The 24,783-nt window shown below is 36.9% G+C and overlaps 7 non-coding genes across 7 annotated transcripts; all 7 read right to left on the reverse strand.

Moving 5' to 3' along the window:
• Positions 1–1,426: 1,426 nt before the first annotated feature.
• On the reverse strand, positions 1,427–1,508 carry TRNAS-CGA (transfer RNA serine (anticodon CGA)). The gene has a single exon. It is a non-coding gene; the product is annotated as a tRNA-Ser (tRNA).
• A 2,586-nt stretch (positions 1,509–4,094) lies between these two features.
• TRNAS-UGA (transfer RNA serine (anticodon UGA)) lies at positions 4,095–4,176 on the reverse strand. The gene has a single exon. It is a non-coding gene; the product is annotated as a tRNA-Ser (tRNA).
• A 1,596-nt stretch (positions 4,177–5,772) lies between these two features.
• On the reverse strand, positions 5,773–5,854 carry TRNAS-UGA (transfer RNA serine (anticodon UGA)). The gene has a single exon. It is a non-coding gene; the product is annotated as a tRNA-Ser (tRNA).
• A 2,418-nt stretch (positions 5,855–8,272) lies between these two features.
• On the reverse strand, positions 8,273–8,354 carry TRNAS-CGA (transfer RNA serine (anticodon CGA)). Its single transcript has one exon. It is a non-coding gene; the product is annotated as a tRNA-Ser (tRNA).
• Positions 8,355–18,000: 9,646 nt separating this feature from the next.
• On the reverse strand, positions 18,001–18,082 carry TRNAS-CGA (transfer RNA serine (anticodon CGA)). Its single transcript has one exon. It is a non-coding gene; the product is annotated as a tRNA-Ser (tRNA).
• Positions 18,083–21,568: 3,486 nt separating this feature from the next.
• On the reverse strand, positions 21,569–21,650 carry TRNAS-UGA (transfer RNA serine (anticodon UGA)). The gene has a single exon. It is a non-coding gene; the product is annotated as a tRNA-Ser (tRNA).
• A 1,595-nt stretch (positions 21,651–23,245) lies between these two features.
• Positions 23,246–23,327, reverse strand: TRNAS-UGA (transfer RNA serine (anticodon UGA)). The gene has a single exon. It is a non-coding gene; the product is annotated as a tRNA-Ser (tRNA).
• Between the last annotated feature and the right edge of the window lie 1,456 nt (positions 23,328–24,783).

Here is a 24,783-nt window from a genome sequence, read left to right on the forward strand (position 1 = left end):
AGGAGATGAATGGATTGTATATTGAGAAAGGCAGAGATTTTGTTGACCACGTGTTTCTCATGGTTAAAATTGTCTTTGGTTTCCACACACTGTCAGGGAATTAATCTGCATTGTTTTATTATTCCCAGCATCTACTATATTTTCTTTTCACTAATCTTTCATGTGCAAAATCCAATCTTTTCAAAGGTAAAACAATAAACTGTGAACACGAATTCATCCAACATCAAGATTTCAAGTCCATCGTCTTAAAAATGCAGCCATCAAAATATATGGCATTGCTGATGGTTCTCAGTTGTCTTTTTGGAACCAGTTTAAATACTTTCATTGACTTTTTATTGCTGAAAAAAATTTGGTGTAGGGGATTTCCAGCAACCAATACATAGATTTCTATTATCTGCAAATGATGTCATCAATATCATGGGAGACATCGAGTAATATTTCTTTGAGTTTTCATACTGCTAAATCTCATTCTTGAGGCAGATTTCGAGTCAAACATGTTAAGTTGTCTCATTTTCATATCACTTGGCCCGTTTTAATAATATACTGTATATATTATTTTACTCTTTTAGAGAAGGTCCAAAGTTTTGACCAAGTAAAACACTGCACTGTGAACAGGATTTGAACCTGTGTGGGGATTTGCGGCCATCACAGCCAATTATAGGCTCACCTTATCAGATGTGTTTGCCATGTGAACACAGAGAACAGCCTGTGAAAAGATTTTGGCCTAAATTCGCATGAATATCTATTGTAGGATACAGCCATGAGCAAGAGAACTTGACTGACTTACTGAATAGAAAGGAGTGGTCTGAGATTAAAGAGTAGAAGGAGATGAGTGGATTGTATATTGAGAAATGCAGAGATTTTGTTGACCACGTGTTTCTCATGGTTAAAATTGTCTTTGGTTTCCGCACACTGTCAGGGAATTAATCTGTATTGTTTTATTATTCCCAGCTTTTACTATATTTTCTTTTCACTAATCTTTCATGTGCAAAATCCAATCTTTTCAAAGGTAAAACAATAAACTGTGAACACGATTTCATCCAACATGAAGATTTCAAGTTCATCGTCTTAAAAATGCAGCCATCAAAATATATGGCATTGCTGATGGTTCTCAGTTGTCTTTTTGGAACCAGTTTAAATACTTTCATTGACTTTTTATTGCTGAAAGAAATTTGGTGTAGAGGATTTCCAGCAACCAATACATAGATTTCTATTATCTGCAAATGATGTCATCAATATCATGGGAAACATCGAGTAATATTTCTTGGAGTTTTCATACTGCTAAATCTCATTCTTGAGGCAGATTTCGAGTCAAACATGTTTAGTTGTCCCATTTTCATATCACTTGGCCCGTTTTAATAATATACTGTATATATTATTTTACTCTTTTCGAGAAGGTCCAAAGTTTTGACGAAGTAAAACACTGCGCTGTGAACACGATTTGAACCTGTGTGGGGATACCCAATTGGATTTCGAGTCCAACGCCTTAACCACTCGGCCATCACAGACAACTGTTGAATAATTTATCAGATGTTTTTGCCATGTGAGGACAGAGGGAGAGCCTGTGAGAAGATTTTGGTCTAAGTTCACCTGAATCTCTACTGAACTACAAAGCCATGAGCATGAAAACTAGACTGACTTACTGAAGAGAAAGAAGTGGTCTGAGATCAAAGAGTAGAAGGAGATAAATGGATTGTATATTAAGAAACGCAGTGATTTTGTTGACCACGTGTTTCTGATGCTTAAAATTGTTGTTGGACACCACGCACTGCCAGGGAATTAATCTGCATTTTTTTTATTATTCCCAACTTTTACTATATTTTCTTTTCACTAATCTTTCATAAGCAAAATCCAATCTTTTCAAAACTAATACAATAAACTGAACATGATTTCATCCAACATGAAGATTTCAAGTCCATCGTCTTAAAAATGCAGCCATCAAAATATATGGCATTGCTGATGGTTCTCAGTTGTCTTTTTGGAACCAGTTTAAATACTTTAATTGACATTTTATTGCTGAAAGATATTTGTTGTAGAGGATTTCCAGCTATCAATACATAGATTTCTATTATCTGCAAATGATGTCATCAATATCATGGGAAACATCTAGTAATATTTCTTTAAGTTTTCATACTTGTTAATTTCATTCTTGAGACAGATTTCGACTCAAACATATTTAGTTGTCCCATTTTCATATGTCTTGTCCCATTTTAATAATATACTGTATATATTATTTTACTCTTTTCGAGAAGGTCCAAAGTTTTGACCAAGTAAATCATTGCACTGTGATCAGGATTTGAACATGTGTGGGGATTTGCGGCCATCACAGCCAATTATAGGCTCACTTTATCAGATGTGTTTGCCATGTGAACACAGAGAACAGCCTGTGAGAAGATTTTGGCCTAAGTTCGCATGAATATCTATTTAGGATACAGCCATGAGCAAGAGAACTTGACTGACTTACTGAAGAGAAACGAGTGGTCTGAGATCAAAGAGTAGAAGGAGATGAATGGATTGTATATTGAGAAATGCAGAGATTTTGTTGACCACATGTTTCTCATGGTTAAAATTGTCTTTGGTTTCCACACACTGTCAGGGAATTAATCTGCATTGTTTTATTATTCCCAGCGTCTACTATATTTTCTTTTCACTAATCTTTCATGTGCAAAATCCAATCTTTTCAAAGGTAAAACAATAAACTGTGAACACGATTTCATCCAACATGAAGATTTCAAGTCCATCGTCTTAAAAATGCAGCCATCAAAATAGTGATTTTGTTGACCACATGTTTCTCATGCTTAAAATTGTGGTTGGACACCGCGCACTGCCAGGGAATTAATCTGCTTTTTTTTATTATTCCCTACTTTTACTATATTTTCTTTTCACTAATCTTTCATAAGCAAAATCCAATCTTTTCAAAACTAATACAATAAACTGAACATGATTTCATCCAACATGAAGATTTCAAGTCCATCGTCTTAAAAATGCAGCCATCAAAATATATGGCATTGCTGATGGTTCTCAGTTGTCTTTTTGGAACCAGTTTAAATACTTTAATTGACATTTTATTGCTGAAAGAAATTTGGTGTAGAGGATTTCCAGCTATCAATACATAGATTTCTATTATCTGCAAATGATGTCATCAATATCATGGGAAACATCTAGTAATATTTCTTTAAGTTTTCATACTTGTTAATTTCATTCTTGAGACAGATTTCGACTCAAATATATTTAATTGTCCCATTTTCATATGTCTTGGCCCATTTTAATAATATACTGTATATATTATTTTACTCTTTTCGAGAAGGTCCAAAGTTTTGAACAAGTAAAACACTGCACTGTGAACAGGATTTGAACCTGTGTGGGGATTTGCGGCCATCACAGCCAATTATAGGCTCACCTTATCAGATGTGTTTGCCATGTGAACACAGAGAACAGCCTGTGAAAAGATTTTGGCCTAAATTCGCATGAATATCTATTGTAGGATACAGCCATGAGCAAGAGAACTTGACTGACTTACTGAATAGAAAGGAGTGGTCTGAGATTAAAGAGTAGAAGGAGATGAGTGGATTGTATATTGAGAAACGCAGAGATTTTGTTGACCACGTGTTTCTCATGGTTAAAATTGTCTTTGGTTTCCGCACACTGTCACGGAATTAATCTGTATTGTTTTATTATTCCCAGCTTTTACTATATTTTCTTTTCACTAATCTTTCATGTGCAAAATCCAATCTTTTCAAAGGTAAAACAATAAACTGTGAACACGATTTCATCCAACATGAAGATTTCAAGTCCATCATCTTAAAAATGCAGCCATCAAAATATATGGCATTGCTGATGGTTATCAGTTGTCTTTTTGGAACCAGTTTAAATACTTTCATTGACTTTTTATTGCTGAAAGAAATTTGGTGTAGAGGATCGAGTAATATTTCTTGGAGTTTTCATACTGCTAAATCTCATTCTTGACGCATATTTTGAGTCAAACATGTTAAGTTGTCCCATTTTCATATCACTTGGCCCGTTTTAATAATATACTGTATATATTATTTTACTCTTTTCGAGAAGGTCCAAAGTTTTGACCTAGTAAAACAGTGCACTGTGGACAGGATTTGAACCTGTGCGGGGATACCCCATTGGATTTCAAGTCCAACACCTTAACCACTCGGCCATCACAGCCAAATATTGAATAAACTATCAGATGTTTTTGCCATGTGAGCACAGAGGGAGAGCCTGTGAGAAGATTTTGGTCTAAGTTCACCTGAATCTCTACTGAACTACAAAGCCATGAGCATGAAAACTAGACTGACTTACTGAAGAGAAAGAAGTGGTCTGAGATCAAAGAGTAGAAGGAGATAAATGGATTGTATATTAAGAAACGCAGTGATTTTGTTGACCACATGTTTCTCATGGTTAAAATTGTGGTTGGACACCGCGCACTGCCAGGGAATTAATCTGCATTTTTTTTATTATTCCCAACTTTTACTATATTTTCTTTTCACTAATCTGTGATAAGCAAAATCCAATCTTTTCAAAACTAAAACAATAAACTGAACATGATTTCATCCAACATGAAGATTTCAATTCCATCGTCTTAAAAATGCAGCCATCAAAATATATGGCATTGCTGATGGTTCTCAGTTGTCTTTTTGGAACCAGTTTAAATACTTTAATTGATATTTTATTGCTGAAAGATATTTGGTGTAGAGGATTTCCAGCTATCAATACATAGATTTCTATTATCTGCAAATGATGTCATCAATATCATGGAAAACATCTAGTAATATTTCTTTAAGTTTTCATACTTGTTAATTTCATTCTTGAGACAGATTTCGACTCAAACATATTTAGTTGTCCCATTTTCATATGTCTTGGCCCATTTTAATAATATACTGTATATATTATTTTACTCTTTTCGAGAAGGTCCAAAGTTTTGACCAAGTAAAACATTGCACTGTGATGAGGATTTGAACCTGTGTGTGGATTTGCAGCCATCACAGCCTATTATAGGCTCACTTTATCAGATGTGTTTGCCATGTGAACACAGAGAACAGCCTGTGAGAAGATTTTGGCCTAAGTTCGCATGAATATCTATTGTAGGATACAGCCATGAGCAAGAGAACTTGACTGACTTACTGAAGAGAAAGGAGTGGTCTGAGATCAAAGAGTAGAAGGAGATGAATGGATTGTATATTGAGAAACGCAGAGATTTTGTTGACCACATGTTTCTAATGGTTAAAATTGTCTTTGGTTTCCACACACTGTCAGGGAATTAATCTGCATTGTTTTATTATTCCCAGCGTCTACTATATTTTCTTTTCACTAATCTTTCATGTGCAAAATCCAATCTTTTCAAAGGTAAAACAATAAACTGTGAACACGATTTCATCCAACATGAAGATTTCAAGTCCATCGTCTTAAAAATGCAGCCATCAAAATATATGGCATTGCTGATGGTTCTCAGTTGTCTTTTTGGAACCAGTTTAAATACTTTCATTGACTTTTTATTGCTGAAAGAAATTTGGTGTAGAGGATTTCCAGCAACCAATACATAGATTTCTATTATCTGCAAATGATGTCATCAATATCATGGGAAACATCGAGTAATATTTCTTGGAGTTTTCATACTGCTAAATCTCATTCTTGAGGCAGATTTCGAGTCAAACATGTTAAGTTGTCCCATTTTCATATCACTTGGCCCGTTTTAATAATATACTGTATATATTATTTTACTCTTTTCGAGAAGGTCCAAAGTTTTGACCTAGTAAAACACTGCACTGTGGACAGGATTTGAACCTGTGTGGGGATACCTCATTGGATTTCAAGTCCAACACCTTAACCACTCTGCCATCACAGCCAACTGTTGAATAAACTATCAGATGTTTTTGCCATGTGAGCACAGAGGGAGAGCCTGTGAGAAGATTTTGGTCTAAGTTCACCTGAATATCTACTGAACTACAAAGCCATGAGCATGAAAACTAGACTGACTTACTGAAGAGAAAGAAGTGGTCTGAGATCAAAGAGTAGAAGGAGATAAATGGATTGTATATTAAGAAACGCAGTGATTTTGTTGACCACATGTTTCTCATGGTTAAAATTGTGGTTGGACACCGCGCACTGCCAGGGAATTAATCTGCATTTTTTTTATTATTCACAACTTTTACTATATTTTCTTTTCACTAATCTGTGATAAGCAAAATCCAATCTTTTCAAAACTAATACAATAAACTGAACATGATTTCATCCAACATGAAGATTTCAAGTCCATCGTCTTAAAAATGCAGCCATCAAAATATATGGCATTGCTGATGGTTCTCAGTTGTCTTTTTGGAACCAGTTTAAATACTTTCATTGACTTTTTATTGCTGAAAGAAATTTGGTGTAGAGGATTTCCAGCAACCAATACATAGATTTCTATTATCTGCAAATGATGTCATCAATATCATGGGAAACATCGAGTAATATTTCTTGGAGTTTTCATACTGCTAAATCTCATTCTTGAGGCAGATTTCGAGTCAAACATGTTAAGTTGTCCCATTTTCATATCACTTGGCCCGTTTTAATAATATACTGTATATATTATTTTACTCTTTTCGAGAAGGTCCAAAGTTTTGACCAAGTAAAACATTGCACTGTGATGAGGATTTGAACCTGTGTGGGGATTTGCAGCCATCACAGCCAATTATAGGCTCACTTTATCAGATGTGTTTGCCATGTGAACACAGACAACAGCCTGTGAGAAGATTTTGGCCTAAGTTCGCATGAATATCTATTTAGGATACAGCCATGAGCAAGAGAACTTGACTGACTTACTGAAGAGAAAGGAGTGGTCTGAGATCAAAGAGTAGAAGGAGATGAATGGATTGTATATTGAGAAAGGCAGAGATTTTGTTGACCACGTGTTTCTCATGGTTAAAATTGTCTTTGGTTTCCACACACTGTCAGGGAATTAATCTGCATTGTTTTATTATTCCCAGCATCTACTATATTTTCTTTTCACTAATCTTTCATGTGCAAAATCCAATCTTTTCAAAGGTAAAACAATAAACTGTGAACACGAATTCATCCAACATCAAGATTTCAAGTCCATCGTCTTAAAAATGCAGCCATCAAAATATATGGCATTGCTGATGGTTCTCAGTTGTCTTTTTGGAACCAGTTTAAATACTTTCATTGACTTTTTATTGCTGAAAAAAATTTGGTGTAGGGGATTTCCAGCAACCAATACATAGATTTCTATTATCTGCAAATGATGTCATCAATATCATGGGAGACATCGAGTAATATTTCTTTGAGTTTTCATACTGCTAAATCTCATTCTTGAGGCAGATTTCGAGTCAAACATGTTAAGTTGTCTCATTTTCATATCACTTGGCCCGTTTTAATAATATACTGTATATATTATTTTACTCTTTTAGAGAAGGTCCAAAGTTTTGACCAAGTAAAACACTGCACTGTGAACAGGATTTGAACCTGTGTGGGGATTTGCGGCCATCACAGCCAATTATAGGCTCACCTTATCAGATGTGTTTGCCATGTGAACACAGAGAACAGCCTGTGAAAAGATTTTGGCCTAAATTCGCATGAATATCTATTGTAGGATACAGCCATGAGCAAGAGAACTTGACTGACTTACTGAATAGAAAGGAGTGGTCTGAGATTAAAGAGTAGAAGGAGATGAGTGGATTGTATATTGAGAAATGCAGAGATTTTGTTGACCACGTGTTTCTCATGGTTAAAATTGTCTTTGGTTTCCGCACACTGTCAGGGAATTAATCTGTATTGTTTTATTATTCCCAGCTTTTACTATATTTTCTTTTCACTAATCTTTCATGTGCAAAATCCAATCTTTTCAAAGGTAAAACAATAAACTGTGAACACGATTTCATCCAACATGAAGATTTCAAGTTCATCGTCTTAAAAATGCAGCCATCAAAATATATGGCATTGCTGATGGTTCTCAGTTGTCTTTTTGGAACCAGTTTAAATACTTTCATTGACTTTTTATTGCTGAAAGAAATTTGGTGTAGAGGATTTCCAGCAACCAATACATAGATTTCTATTATCTGCAAATGATGTCATCAATATCATGGGAAACATCGAGTAATATTTCTTGGAGTTTTCATACTGCTAAATCTCATTCTTGAGGCAGATTTCGAGTCAAACATGTTTAGTTGTCCCATTTTCATATCACTTGGCCCGTTTTAATAATATACTGTATATATTATTTTACTCTTTTCGAGAAGGTCCAAAGTTTTGACGAAGTAAAACACTGCGCTGTGAACACGATTTGAACCTGTGTGGGGATACCCAATTGGATTTCGAGTCCAACGCCTTAACCACTCGGCCATCACAGACAACTGTTGAATAATTTATCAGATGTTTTTGCCATGTGAGGACAGAGGGAGAGCCTGTGAGAAGATTTTGGTCTAAGTTCACCTGAATCTCTACTGAACTACAAAGCCATGAGCATGAAAACTAGACTGACTTACTGAAGAGAAAGAAGTGGTCTGAGATCAAAGAGTAGAAGGAGATAAATGGATTGTATATTAAGAAACGCAGTGATTTTGTTGACCACGTGTTTCTGATGCTTAAAATTGTTGTTGGACACCACGCACTGCCAGGGAATTAATCTGCATTTTTTTTATTATTCCCAACTTTTACTATATTTTCTTTTCACTAATCTTTCATAAGCAAAATCCAATCTTTTCAAAACTAATACAATAAACTGAACATGATTTCATCCAACATGAAGATTTCAAGTCCATCGTCTTAAAAATGCAGCCATCAAAATATATGGCATTGCTGATGGTTCTCAGTTGTCTTTTTGGAACCAGTTTAAATACTTTAATTGACATTTTATTGCTGAAAGAAATTTGGTGTAGAGGATTTCCAGCTATCAATACATAGATTTCTATTATCTGCAAATGATGTCATCAATATCATGGGAAACATCTAGTAATATTTCTTTAAGTTTTCATACTTGTTAATTTCATTCTTGAGACAGATTTCGACTCAAATATATTTAATTGTCCCATTTTCATATGTCTTGGCCCATTTTAATAATATACTGTATATATTATTTTACTCTTTTCGAGAAGGTCCAAAGTTTTGACCAAGTAAAACACTGCACTGTGAACAGGATTTGAACCTGTGTGGGGATTTGCGGCCATCACAGCCAATTATAGGCTCACCTTATCAGATGTGTTTGCCATGTGAACACAGAGAACAGCCTGTGAAAAGATTTTGGCCTAAATTCGCATGAATATCTATTGTAGGATACAGCCATGAGCAAGAGAACTTGACTGACTTACTGAATAGAAAGGAGTGGTCTGAGATTAAAGAGTAGAAGGAGATGAGTGGATTGTATATTGAGAAATGCAGAGATTTTGTTGACCACGTGTTTCTCATGGTTAAAATTGTCTTTGGTTTCCGCACACTGTCAGGGAATTAATCTGTATTGTTTTATTATTCCCAGCTTTTACTATATTTTCTTTTTACTAATCTTTCATGTGCAAAATCCAATCTTTTCAAAGGTAAAACAATAAACTGTGAACACGATTTCATCCAACATGAAGATTTCAAGTCCATCGTCTTAAAAATGCAGCCATCAAAATATATGGCATTGCTGATGGTTCTCAGTTGTCTTTTTGGAACCAGTTTAAAAACTTTCATTGACTTTTTATTGCTGAAAGAAATTTGGTGTAGAGGATTTCCAGCAACCAATACATAGATTTCTATTATCTGCAAATGATGTCATCAATATCATGGGAAACATCGAGTAATATTTCTTGGAGTTTTCATACTGCTAAATCTCATTCTTGAGGCAGATTTCGAGTCAAACATGTTAAGTTGTCCCATTTTCATATCACTTGGCCCGTTTTAATAATATACTGTATATATTATTTTACTCTTTTCGAGAAGGTCCAAAGTTTTGACCAAGTAAAACACTGCGCTGTGAACAGGATTTGAACCTGTGCGGGGATTTGCGGCCATCACAGCCAATTATAGGCTCACTTTATCAGATGTGTTAGCCACGTGAAAACAGAGAACAGCCTGTGAAAAGATTTTGTCCTAAATTCGCATGAATATCTATTGTAGGATACAGCCATGAGCAAGAGAACTTGACTGACTTACTGAAGAGAAAGGAGTGGTCTGAGATTAAAGAGTAGAAGGAGATGAATGGATTGTATATTGAGAAACGCAGAGATTTTGTTGAACACGTGTTTCTAATGGTTAAAATTGTCTTTGGTTTCCGCACACTGTCATTGAATTAATCTGCATTGTTTTATTTTTCCCAGCTTTTACTATGTTTTCTTTTTTTGTAAATTCTTTATTTTGGAATTTTACACATCACCATTAAAACCAACACCAATTCTCAGGTACAGTTAGCGAAATGTTAAGCAAGGGTTGGTTTCAGGCGAGAAGGAAGGAAAAAATGAGGGAAAAATAGGTAGGGGAGAAAAGGGAGAAAGAAAGGGAAAGGGAAAAAGGGTACACATACATATACAGTATCAACAACATTAACATCAACATCATGTGGTCGACAACAGAAGCACAATCATTAAATGGGTGCACTTTGGAAAATAACACATCGCACTACATTACAATTGGGCTATCTAGTTTGGGGCAGTGAGGCTAAAAACCCCAGAACAGAAGCCGTCTAATTCAGTTAAACTTGAGAAACTCTAAAATGCCTTTAAAGAGGATTGTCTTCTAAATACCTATTCCATGGGGCCCAAGTCAACACATAAGCTTTATGATTATAAATTTCCCAGCTAGACAGCTCCTCTAAGCGAGAGATCTGATTTATTTTGGTATACCATTCTCCTAACGTGGGAGGAGCTGCATCCTTCCAATGGACAGCTATCAACTGTCTCGCCGCACTCAACATCAGTGGAAGAAGCCCATGTTTTTTTGGTAAAAAATCTTTAGACGGGCATGAAAGGAGAGCCTCCGTGGCTCTAAGATCAACCTTTATTAGTTTTAATTTTCTGAGAACTAGTTCAACTCCCTCCCAAAACACCCGCAATCTAGGGCAGCCCCAGAATATATGTGAATGATGTCCTCTAGAATTGAGGCATCGCCAACATTCATCATTATCCGCAAGGCCCAACTGGAATAATTTAGCTGGAGTTAAATGCCACCTAGTTAATATTTTATAAGAATTCTCCTGCAGAAGTACACATCTAGAAAAACCCCTGGCATTTGACAGCATTTTAGATATTTGGTCTTCTGTAAACGTGGTATTAAGTTCCATTTCCCAAGAGTGTATAAAGGAGGGTTTAGAATGTACAGTCGGAGAGATGAGATGCGAGTAAATGCGAGATATAATTTTTAGCCGTGGGGATGGAAGTTTAACCATAATATCTAACCAAGACCAATTAGATTTAGACGGGAATCTCCATCTGAACTGTAAAAGTGTACATCTGATGTGTTGTTTTTGGAGAAAATTTGTTGGTTGAGTCGACATGCCCTGTGGCCAAGACCCCTCCCGCAAGATGCCTTTACCATAAAAACTATTCAACGTTTCTCCAGGGATGTTGGACCATAAATTGTATGGGTCTTGAAAATCTAGCTCTAACAAATAGGGAATTGAGCCGATCGGTGTCAATATTGAGGGGAAGGTATCTTCCGGGAACTCTCCCATTACCAATCTTTTAATACGCAATGTAGTTGTAGTTACGTCATCCAACCTAAGAGAGGCCGGCAGTTTAGCCTTAGTCCAAAGATACGGCAAACCCCTCGGGCCCAATAAAGCCCAGTCAACACTATCCCCCTCCTCCCTTCCAGCACAGGACACCACCTTTAACCATCTACTGAGATGAATAGCCTTATAGTATAAAAAAAGGTCTGGGACCCCCAATCCTCCAGAAGAGATAGGGCGAGAAAGAAACTTATATGGCAACCTAGCCCTTTTAGATTTCCAAATAAATTTTCCAATAAGGGATTTTAATGTTCCAAAAAAGTCAGGGGAATCCAAATCGGAACCATGTTCATGGTATATAGTATAATAGGCATTATATATGCCTTAAACACTTTAATACGACCCATCCAGGATAAAGTGGGTAGGCTATACTTCTGCATCAGGCTTTTGACCTTTTGAATTAAAGGAATGTAATTATTGTGGAATAGGTTGGCGGGATCTCTAGTTATCGTTATTCCCAAATATCTAATAGAATTAGTAGCCCAAGAAAATGGAATCTGCGTACGAATAGTGGAGGTCTGAGAGTGAGGGAGACCAACGCTTAGCACTTCAGATTTTGATAAATTAATTTTGAAATTAGAAAGGAGACCAAAATGATGAAAGGCCTGAAGGATAATTGGGAATGCCCGGGATGGATTGGAGATAAGGAAAAGCAGATCATCTGTGAAAGCTAGAGTTTTAAGTGACCTTCGACCCACCGACAACCCCTCTATACGTTGGTCTTGTCTGATGCTTTGTATCAAAGTTTCTACAACTAAAATGAACAAAGATGGCGACAAGGGACAACCCTGTCTAGTCCCGTTATTAATCCCAAAACTATCTGACAGGGTGCCGTTAACTCTGACTTTGGCCGTCGGTTGGGAATAAAGCGAGAGGACCGCTGTTATATATTGGGGGAAGCCAAACCTAAGCATTACTTGTTCCATGAACCTCCAGCTCACTCTGTCGAAAGCCTTCTCAGCATCCGTCGACAGAAGCATCAAAGGTATACCCCGAGTCTTAGCAAACATTATAGACTGAATGACTTTAGTAGAATTGTCCTTCCCTTCCCTGCCTCTTACAAAACCTACTTGATCTGCATGAATTAGCTTAGGTAAGAAATTGCTTAATCTGCCCGCTAATATTTTAGCCCACATCTTAATATCTGCATTAAGCAGTGATATTGGTCTGTAGCTAGCGCACAGGTTGGGGTCTTTACCCTCCTTAGGGAGGACTGTAATGTATGCCTCTAAGGATTGTCTAGGGGGGAGCTGGCCTTCCAGATAGGAATTAAACAAAGACACTAGGCGAGGTAACAGTGTTTTTATAAACTTTTTATAATAGATAATGGGAAGACCATCTGGACCCGGTGCCTTTCCGTTCGGAATAGTAGAAAGAGTGTCTAAAATTTCTTTGGGGCTAACTGGAGCAGTCAGCAAGGACTGGCCTTCAAGAGTTATTTTAGGGAGATGCAGTGAGGTCAAGAATTCTTTTATTTTTGCCAAGGCTGTGGCTGGCTCCTGCATGCTATCCGGTGTATTTAAATTGTATAAATTTTCATAAAAGGTTTTAAACTCCCTGGCAATATCTGCAGTCCCGAGAATTGAGGAGCCATCCAAAGCTCTGAGTTGTCTAAGAAACGTCTTTTCTTTTTGTTTCTTAAGTAGGGATGTCATAAGCTTACTACTTTTATTGCCATGAAGATAAAACTTCTGCTTACTTCTCATGTAGATTTTTGCTGATTGAATGTTTAAAAGGTTTTTCAATGAGGTTCTCAGATCTGTCAGTTCAGATAATGTTTTATTTACCTGAGATCTCTTATGTAGTCTCTCGTAGGAGCTTATTTGATGTAGAATAGACACAACCTTTTTTGTTTGCTCTTTTTTCAAATAGGAGCCTAGGGCTATAAATTCCCCTCTCATTACTGCTTTATGTGATTCCCATACCATAGGCAAGGGCGGGCCTGAGTGCAAATTATTTTGAAAAAAGAAGTCAAGAGTGTTTGTCAGTTTTTCAATGTGGGAATCCGAGTCCAACAGTGTCTCATTCAGTGACCATGACCCAGCCGGCCGTGGTAGAGTTTTTATCTCTATGTCAAGGAAAATGGGAGCGTGGTCTGAGAGAGAGATGATATCTATATTAGCTTTTTTAACTAATTGGAGATTAGCTGTTTGTATCAATAGGTAATCAATTCTGTGATAGCTATTATTCGGATGGGAATAAAAAGTGTAATCTCTGCCCGAAGGAAAAAGTGTTCTCCAAGGGTCTATCAGATGCAATTTTTGTAATGAAAGGTGTAATCTTCTCAGCGCCCTTTGAGCCAACCTGCCCGTTGAAGTATCTAAAATTGGGTTCAAAGATACATTAAAATCCCCTTCCACCAACAACAGACCCTCAGTAAAAAGTTCTAGAACATTCATTGTTTTACACAGCCAACCTATCTGGTTCCTATTTGGGGCATATAAATTACACAGGGTAATCTTAGTGTTGGCCAAAAAGCCCTTAATTATAATGTACCTGCCTTCTGAATCCGATAAACAATCACTCAAAATAAAGGGAACATTTTTCTTTATAGCAATACTCACTCCACCCGACGCTGAACCACCCGTACTGTGATACCAGGTCGGGTAGCGAGATCTAGACATATCTGGGACTCTCCCTTTTTTAAAATGTGTCTCCTGCAGGAAAACTATACTAGACTTCTTTGAATGCAAAAGATTCATTACTTGGCTTCTCTTACTTGGGGATCGCAAGCCCTTTACATTATACGAAGCCACTGTCATAGTGGCGAAGTTCACCTTATCACCCATAGTTTGGTAAAGGAAGTAATAACAAAGATTCCTCTGTCATCAAACCACCGAAATTAAAAAAAAACAAAGAGATAAAAAAAATAACAAAAACCCTAAAAATTATTAAGATAAAACAAGAGAAATATAACAAGAACCAACTACCTGCCTGTAGCAGAGGTAGGTGGTCAAACATACCTCCCATAACAGAGCAGGAAATAACATTTCTGACACACAAGTGGCACATGTTAACTTATACGGCAATTGAATGATAACAACACATGAGTAAATGTCAAACTTAGCAAGCTAAAATAAGATAGAACATGTCCGAATGGATCGAGGGGTCCGGCTCCAGTATTGGAAAAATGCAACCGAGAGAAGCACAAGAAAGCTCAGGGGGGTATCTCCTTTTCCATTCCAGATTTCCCTCTTTTAGGAGTCGAGCGTTTCTTTCCTAGGACCCAGTCACCCTGCCCTCCAGTAAAAGCATGGACAGGGAGAGGTGTGCGATGATCCATGTCCAGAGGTAGCCAGGAAGGAATATCCATAGGGGCAATGCCAAAAGCGTCCCATATTTTGGGTAAATCTTCAGGGGTCCGAACCATTATTTGCCTACCATCTCCTTGTATAGATATACCAAACGGAAACAGCCATTTATATAAGATTTTACATGAGCGCAACACCTCCAGGAGGGGCCTTAGGACTCTTCTTTTTGCAAGGGTTGACGGTGCAACGTCCTGATAAAGATGAATAGCAGATCCCTCATAAGAAAGATTTTTAATGTCTCTTGAGGCAGACAAAATAGCATTGGTATCCAAATAGCTCAATAGGCCGCAAATCACATCCCTCGGAGGTTCCATTGGCTTCGGCTTTGGTCTAAGTGATCTATGCACCCTCTCTATTATAATTCGATCACATGTTTCTTGTGGGATTAAGAGGGCAAAGATCTCCTTTGTAGATTTTTCTAATATTTCTGTGGAAACACTTTCAGGCAAGCCTTTTATCCGTATGTTCTTCCTGCGACTCCAATTTTCCTGATCCTCGAGAGCCAGAAAAGAGTTGTTAAGCTGTGTTCTGTGGTAGTCCAGATGCTCTCTCATGGCATTGGAGTGGCTAATGATAGAGGACTGAGAGGACTCCAAAGACTCCACTCTATTACCAATGTGTAGCAAATCCGCTCTCATGCCAGATATCTCATTAACTAATGGTTTTATAGCTTGTGCTAATAAGTTTTTAAAAAACGATCTAGAAAGTTTCCCAGAATCTGATTGAGTGACATCGCTGCCTGAAGCATCATCACTGGAGTCTGAGTCCTCGACATGCTCCTCCTCCACAACCTCTGCAGGGAGCCTTTTAGCATTAGGCTTAGATGAAGCAGATTTATTTTTCAAAAATTTATCCATTTCACCCTGTTTGCTTCTATACGCCTGTGCAGCCAACGGTTTTGCACGCTCTTTGTTAGTTTTGACCATTTTGCTTAATTAAAGCGCGCCTTTAATTTACCACCCGTGCATCCAGAAAAGTCTAGTAGTGCATTTTTCTATATGAAAATAGCCCCATGCAACTTGGAGGGCGAGGGGTTAATATATGGAAACATCCGTGGGGATCTGCTGGAGCCGGTAGGGACAGGGTAACGTCAAATCCCCACCACGGCGCTGCAGAAAAGACACAATGTCCTCCTCACCAATGTCGCATAAATCTGTAGACAGCAGCACCTCTATGTGGGGAGAGCGATATCCCCCGATCCAAAAACAACTCAGACCCTGGGAAATGTCTCAGTAAAAATAGGGGGCCGTCAACACCTCGTCTGGCCCAGAGCCAGCACCCTCCTCCACCGCACGTAACGATAGTGCTCCCCGCAGGCCCCAGAGACAGATCACCGGGGGTTCCCTCTCACCGCCGTTTGCTCTAACGGGCGAGACCGCTCCTTGTTCCGCGGTCTCACGCCTCTATCGAGGGCCTCCTGCAGTCCGGTTTCCAGGCCTTGTGCTCAGGGGGATGTAAAGATGGCGCCCATCTCTCTCCAGTGCTGCAGCACCCTCCACGAGGCCGCTCTGCGCTCCGGTGTCACGGCGGAGAGCAGCAGCCCCTCTCTTCTCCCTACCACCCCTCACCTTCTCCTCCAAGCCCGGGGCACACCAAAATTAGTTTTAGCCACTTTCGTTCGGGCCAAATAAGGTAGTTTTGTGGCTGGAAGCGGGAGCTGCTATAAGACACGTCCTCCCTGTGTGAGATCCAGGCCACGCCCCCAGCTTTTACTATATTTTCTTTTCACTAATCTTTCATGTGTAAAATCCAATCTTTTCAAAGGTAAAACAAGAAACTGTGAACACGATTTCATCCAACATGAAGATTTCAAGTCCATCGTCTTAAAAATGCAGCCATCAAAATATATGGCATTGCTGATGGTTCTCAGTTGTCTTTTTGGAACAAGTTTAAATACTTTAATTGACATTTTATTGCTGAAAGAAATTTGGTGTAGAGGATTTCCAGCTATCAATACATAGATTTCTATTATCTGCAAATGATGTCATCAATATCATGGGAAACATCTAGTAATATTTCTTTAAGTTTTCATAATCGTTAATTTCATTCTTGAGACAGATTTCGACTCAAACATATTTAGTTGTCCCATTTTCAAATGTCTTGGCCCATTTTAATAACATACTGTATATATTATTTTACTCTTTTCGAGAAGGTCCAAAGTTTTGACCAAGTAAAACACTACACTGTGAACAGGTTTTGAACCTGTGTGGGGATTTGCGGCCATCACAGCCAATTATAGGCTCACTTTAACAGATGTGTTTGCCATGTGAACACAGAGAAGAGCCTGTGAAAAGATTTTGGCCTAAGTTCGCATGAATATCTATTGTAGGATACAGCCATGAGCAAATGAACTTGACTGACTTACTGAAGAGAAAGGAGTGGTCTGAGATTAAAGAGTAGAAGGAGATGAATGGATTGTATATTGAGAAACGCAGAGATTTTGTTGACCACATGTTTCTCATGGTTAAAATTGTCTTTGGTTTCCGCACACTGTCAGGGAATTAATCTGCATTGTTTTATTATTCCCAGCTTTTACTATATTTTCTTTTCACTAATCTTTCATGTGCAAAATCCAATCTTTTCAAAGGTAAAACAATAAACTGTGAACACGATTTCATCCAACATGAAGATTTCAAGTCCATCGTCTTAAAAATGCAGCCATCAAAATATATGAAATTGCTGATGGTTCTCAGTTGTCTTTTTGGAACCAGTTTAAATACTTTCATTGACTTTTTATTGCTGAAAGAAATTTGGTGTAGAGGATTTCCAGTTATCAAAACATAGATTTCTATTATCTGCAAATGATGTCATCAATATCATGGGAAACATCGAGTAATATTTCTTGAAGTTTTCATACTGCTTTATTTCATTCTTGAGGCAGATTTTGTCCCATTTTCATATCACTTTGCCCGTTTTAATAATATACTGTATATATTATTTTACTCTTTTCGAGAAGGTCCAAAGTTTTGACCAAGTAAAACACTGCGCTGTGAACAGGATTTGAAGCTGTGCAGGGATACCCCATTGGATTTCGAGTCCAACGCCTTAACCACTCGGCCATCACAGCCAACTGTTGACTAATCTATCAGATGTTTTTGCCATGTGAGCACAGAGGGAGAGCCTGTGAGAAGATTTTGGTCTAAGTTCACCTGAATCTCTACTTAACTACAAAGCCATGAGCATGAAAACTAGACTGACTTACTGAAGAGAAAGAAGTGGTCTGAGATCAAAGAGTAGAAGGAGATAAATGGATTGTATATTAAGAAACGCAGTGATTTTGTTGACCACATGTTTCTCATGGTTAAAATTGTGGTTGGACACCGCGCACTGCCAGGGAATTAACCTGCATTTTTTTTTTTATTCCCAACTTTTACTATATTTTCTTTTCACTAATCTTTCATAAGCAAAATCCAATCTTTTCAAAACTAATACAATAAACTGAACATGATTTCATCCAACAAGAAGATTTCAAGTCCATCGTCTTAAAAATGCAGCCATCAAAATATATGGCATTGCTGATGGTTCTCAGTTGTCTTTTTGGAACCAGTTTAAATACTTTAATTGACATTTTATTGCTGAAAGAAATTTGGTGTAGAGGATTTCCAGCTATCAATACATAGATTTCTATTATCTGCAAATGATGTCATCAATATCATGGGAAACATCTAGTAATATTTCTTTAAGTTTTCATACTTGTTAATTTCATTCTTGAGACAGATTTCGACTCAAATATATTTAGTAGTCCCATTTTCATATGTCTTGTCCCATTTTAATAATATACTGTATATATTATTTTACTCTTTTCGAGAAAGTCCAAAGTTTTGACCAAGTAAAACACTGCACTGTGAACAGGATTTGAACCTGTGTGGGGATTTGCGGCCATCACAGCCAATTATAGGCTCACTTTATCAGATGTGTTTGCCATGTGAACACAGAGAACAGCCTGTGAAAAGATTTTGGCCTAAATTCGCATGAATATCTATTGTAGGATACAGCCATGAGCAAGAGAACTTGACTGACTTACTGAAGAGAAAGGAGTGGTCTGAGATTAACACTAGAAGTACTGTACTCGTGACACCTACTAGAACTACTGAATGTAGTCATTTTGACTACTGACTTGTTTTCGTTATTAGAGTTTCATTTGTGGTTATTTATTAATTATATTTTTTTAATGTATTATTATTGTGAGATCCAACAGTAATGCTTTGGAATGTTTTTTTCATTTATTTTTTTTCATATTTTTCTACAGGAAATAACAAAAGTAAAGTAAGCAAAACAATAATAGACGTTTTAAAATAATTTATTATTAAAGTGCACACATATAAACAACAACTCAAGAACAACAAGCAGAGAAAATGTAAGTGAAGGAGAAGAAAAATGAAAATATGGCGCAGAATCTCAATAAAAACGACCAACCGTTATTATGAAGTACAACCGGTAACTTTCTAAACATTTGTTGATTCGCATTTCAGGCATCGTCTTTCAATTACAGCGGTACATTGCCCACACAAAGACTTATGGCAAGTCATACAATTTCCAACAGATCGATTTATTTTTGCATTTTGCTTTTATCTGGCAAAGTTTTTTTTGAGACATCACATCTGAAGATGTAGCAACTTGAGACATGCCACCCTTTCCCCTAGATACAACATACGGACCACTCAACTCTGTGACAAGCTTTTGCAAAAATGCCTTGTGTGACATTTGTCAGGTGGTCATCTTCTTGTATAATATCCAAGCATTTATACCCGCTAAGTCTAAGGTATTTTCAAATGCGTGAACAGGCCGTCTCCTAGTACCTGTTCTTGTGCTGTATTTGCGTGCCATCTGATCTACTACATCTACTCCATATTTTGTTTCATTATAAAACTTTACAGTTTCTGGAGATTTTTTGGAGATTCAGAAGCAACAAGAACATCGGGATGGACGGAAATCAGAATTATCACATTTTTGGTTGGCTTACCTTGATACACGGTAAGTGTAAAATTATCCTCATTTTTATAGACTTTAGTGCTGTACAACTTTTCTTTCATTGTTTTTATTTCTTTAGGCACTTCTCGTCTTATCTTATTTAGCGTTCCCACGATAGTCGTTCCCTGGCTTTTTAGCTGTTTGGCAAGTTTTACTGATGTAAAATAATTATCGGTGGTTACATTTCGACCTTTTTTCAAAAACGGCTGCAATAGTTTCATGACTACGTGGTCAGCTAAACGGTCATCAGCACGGCGTGAATCATCTTTACCCAGATAAGGGAAGCCATTTACAACATATTTACTATCCTTATCTACAGCTAGCCAAAATTTATGGCCATATTTATCTGGCTTGGAAGGTGTATACTGTGTGAAAGGACACCTGGTTTTGCTTGGAAAAGTTGTTCATCAACCGTAATGTATGGGCCAGGTTTGTAACAAGCAATGCAATTGGCAATAAACCTGTCCCACACAATAGAAAAGAGAGCAAATTTGCCGGTTTGCAGTCTCTGCGATCGATTGGACTTCTCATCAAATCTGAGGTAATGCATAATTTCTACAAAACGGTCCCTAGACATTATCGCTTTGCATAACGGTATTCCCCAGTCATAATCTAACCAGGTAACACGATGAAAATGTGAAAAGTTTGTCATCTGAATTGAACTAAATCTATTTGAACATCAGGGTAAATAAGATACAGTGAAAAAATTATGCACAAAACTTTACAGCAACTTTTAGTGACAAAAGGACAGCAAAATATAGCAGGTAGTCAAAAAGACTACCTTTTAGTAGTTATAGGTGAATGTTGAAATAAATGGGCAATTTTTGCACCTAAATTATTTATTGCCACAAAATCTTTTTTAACATCCTATTTGAGGAAAAGTCACCGAGTCTCAAGCCGGAATTCCAAAAAATGTAGTCACAGAGGAGAAATACATAGTGCGAAGTAGTCAAAATGACTACCTCAGTAGTTCTAGTGTTAAAGAGTAGAAGGAGATGAATGGATTGTATATTGAGAAACGCAGAGATTTTGTTGACCACGTGTTTCTAATGGTTAAAATTGTCTTTGGTTTCCGCACACTGTCAGGGAATTAATCTGCATTGTTTTATTATTCCCAGCTTTTACTACATTTTCTTTTCACTAATCTTTCATGTGCAAAATCCAATCTTTTCAAAGGTAAAACAATAAACTGTGAACACGATTTCATCCAACATGAAGATTTCAAGTCCATCGTCTTAAAAATGCAGCCATCAAAATATATGGCATTGCTGATGGTTCTCAGTTGTCTTTTTGGAACCAGTTTAAATACTTTCATTGACTTTTTATTGCTGAAAGAAATTTGGTGTAGAGGATTAACAGCAACCAATACATAGATTTCTATTATCTGCAAATGATGTCATCAATATCATGGGAAACATCGAGTAATATTTCGTGAAGTTTTCATACTGCTTAATTTCATTCTTGAGGCAAACATGTTGGAGATGTCCCATTTTCATATCACTTGGCCCGTTTTAATAATATACTGTATATATTATTTTACTCTTTTCGAGAAGGTCCAAAGTTTTGACCAAGTAAAACACTGTGCTGTGAACAGGATTTGAACCTGTGCGGGGATACCCCACTGGATTTCAAGTCCAACGCCTTAACCACTCGGCCATCACAGCCAACTGTTGAAAAATCTATCAGATGTTTTTGCCATGTGAGCACAGAGGGAAAGCCTGTGAGAAGATTTTGGTCTAAGTTCACCTGAATCTCTACTGAACTACACAGCCATGAGCATGAAAACTAGACTGACTTACTGAAGAGAAAGAAGTGGTCTGAGATCAAAGAGTAGAAGGAGATAAATGGATTGTATATTAAGAAACGCAGTGATTTTGTTGACCACATGTTTCTCATGCTTAAAATTGTGGTTGGACACCGCGCACTGCCAGGGAATTAATCTGCATTTTTTTATTATTCCCAACTTTTACTATATTTTCTTTTCACTAATCTTTCATAAGCAAAATCCAATCTTTTCAAAACTAATACAATAAACTGAACATGATTTCATCCAACATGAAGATTTCAAGTCCATCGTCTTAAAAATGCAGCCATCAAAATATGTGGCATTGCTGATGGTTCTCAGTTGTCTTTTTGGAACCAGTTTAAATACTTTAATTGACATTTTATTGCTGAAAGAAATTTGGTGTAGAGGATTTCCAGCTATCAATACATAGATTTCTATTATCTGCAAATGATGTCATCAATATCATGGGAAACATCTAGTAATATTTCTTTAAGCTTTCATACTTGTTAATTTCATTCTTGAGACAGATTTCGACTCAAATATATTTAGTTGTCCCATATTCACATGTCTTGGCCCATTTTAATAATATACTGTATATATTATTTTACTCTTTTCGAGAAGGTCCAAAGATTTGACCAAGTAAAATACTGCACTGTGAACAGGATTTGAACCTGTGTGGGGATTTGCGGCCATCACAGCCAATTATAGGCTCACCTTATCAGATGTGTTTGCCATGTGAACACAGAGAACAGCCTGTGAAAAGATTATGGCCTAAATTCACATGAATATCTATTGTAGGATACAGCCATGAGCAAGAGAACTGAACTGACTTACTGAATAGAAAGGAGTGGTCTGAGATTAAAGAGTAGAAGGAGATGTGTGGATTGTATATTGAGAAACGCAGAGATTTTGTTGACCACGTGTTTCTCATGGTTAAAATTGTCTTTGGTTTCCGCACACTGTCAGGGAATTAATCTGTATTGTTTTATGATTCCCAGCTTTTACTATATTTTCTTTTCACTAATCTTTCATGTGCAAAATCCAAACTTTTCAAAGGTAAAACAATAAACTGTGAACACGATTTCATCCAACATGAAGATTTCAAGTCCATCGTCTTAAAAATGCAGCCATCAAAATATATGGCATTGCTGATGGTTCTCAGTTGTCTTTTTGGAACCAGTTTAAATACTTTCATTGACTTTTTATTGCTGAAAGAAATTTGGTGTAGAGGATTTCCAGCAACCAATACATAGATTTCTATTAACTGCAAATGATGTCATCAATATCATGGGAAACATCGAGTAATATTTCTTGGAGTTTTCATACTGCTAAAACTCATTCTTGAGGCAGATTTCGAGTCAAACATGTTAAGTTGTCCCATTTTCATATCACTTGGCCCGTTTTAATAATATACTGTATATATTATTTTACTCTTTTCGAGAAGGTCCAAAGTTTTGACCAAGTAAAACTCTGCGCTGTGAACAGGATTTGAACCTGTGCGGGGATACCCCATTGGATTTCAAGTCCAACACCTTAACCACTCGGCCATCACAGCCAACTGTTGCATAATCTATCAGATGTTTTTGCCATGTGAGCACAGAGGGAGAGCCTGTGAGAAGATTTTGGTCTAAGTTCACCTGAATCTCTACTGAACTACAAAGCCATGAGCATGAAAACTAAACTGACTAACTGAAGAGAAAGAAGTGGTCTGAGATCAAAGAGTAGAAGGAGATAAATGGATTGTATATTAAGAAACGCAGTGATTTTGTTGACCACATGTTTCTCATGCTTAAAATTGTGGTTGGACACCGCGCACTGCCAGGGAATTAATCTGCATTTTTTTTATTATTCCCAACTTTTACTATATTTTCTTTTCACTAATCTTTCATAAGCAAAATACAATCTTTTCAAAACTAATACAATAAACTGAACATGATGTCATCCAACATGAAGATTTCAAGTCCATCGTCTTAAAAATGCAGCCATCAAAATATATGGCATTGCTGATGGTTCTCAGTTGTCATTTTGGAACCAGTTTAAATACTTTAATTGACATTTTATTGCTGAAAGAAATTTGGTGTAGAGGATTTCCAGCAACCAATACATAGATTTCTATTATCTGCAAATGATGTCATCAATATCATGGGAAACATCTAGTAATATTTCTTTAAGTTTTCATACTTGTTGATTTCATTCTTGAGACAGATTTCGACTCAAATATATTTAGTTGTCCCATTTTCATATGTCTTGGCCCATTTTAATAATATACTGTATATATTATTTTACTCTTTTCGAGAAGGTCCAAAGTTTTGACCAAGTAAAATACTGCACTGTGAACAGGATTTGAACCTGTGTGGGGATTTGCGGCCATGACAGCCAATTATAGGCTCACCTTATCAGATGTGTTTGCCATGTGAACACAGAGAACAGCCTGTGAAAAGATTTTGGCCTAAATTCGCATGAATATCTATTGTAGGATACAGCCATGAGCATGAAAACTAGACTGACTTACTGAAGAGAAAGAAGTGGTCTGAGATCAAAGAGTAGAAAGAGATAAATGGATTGTATATTAAGAAACGCAGTGATTTTGTTGACCACATGTTTCTCATGCTTAAAATTGTGGTTGGACACCGCGCACTGCCAGGGAATTAATCTGCATTTTTTTTATTATTCCCAACTTTTACTATATTTTCTTTTCACTAATCTATCATAAGCAAAATCCAATCTTTTCAAAACTAATACAATAAACTGAACATGATTTCATCCAACATAAAGATTTCAAGTCCATCGTCTTAAAAATGCAGCCATCAAAATATATGGCATTGCTGATGGTTCTCAGCTGTCTTTTTGGAACCAGATTAAATACTTTAATTGACATTTTATTGCTGAAAAGAAATTTGGTGTAGAGGATTTCAGCTATCAATACATAGATTTCTATTATCTGCAAATGATGTCATCAATATCATGGGAAACATCTAGTAATATTTCTTTAAGTTTTCATACTTGTTAAT

Source organism: Dendrobates tinctorius, unplaced genomic scaffold (assembly GCF_039654945.1).
Source record: "Dendrobates tinctorius isolate UK_male_01 unplaced genomic scaffold, ASM3965494v1 ptg000151l, whole genome shotgun sequence".
NCBI lineage: Eukaryota > Metazoa > Chordata > Amphibia > Anura > Dendrobatidae > Dendrobates > Dendrobates tinctorius.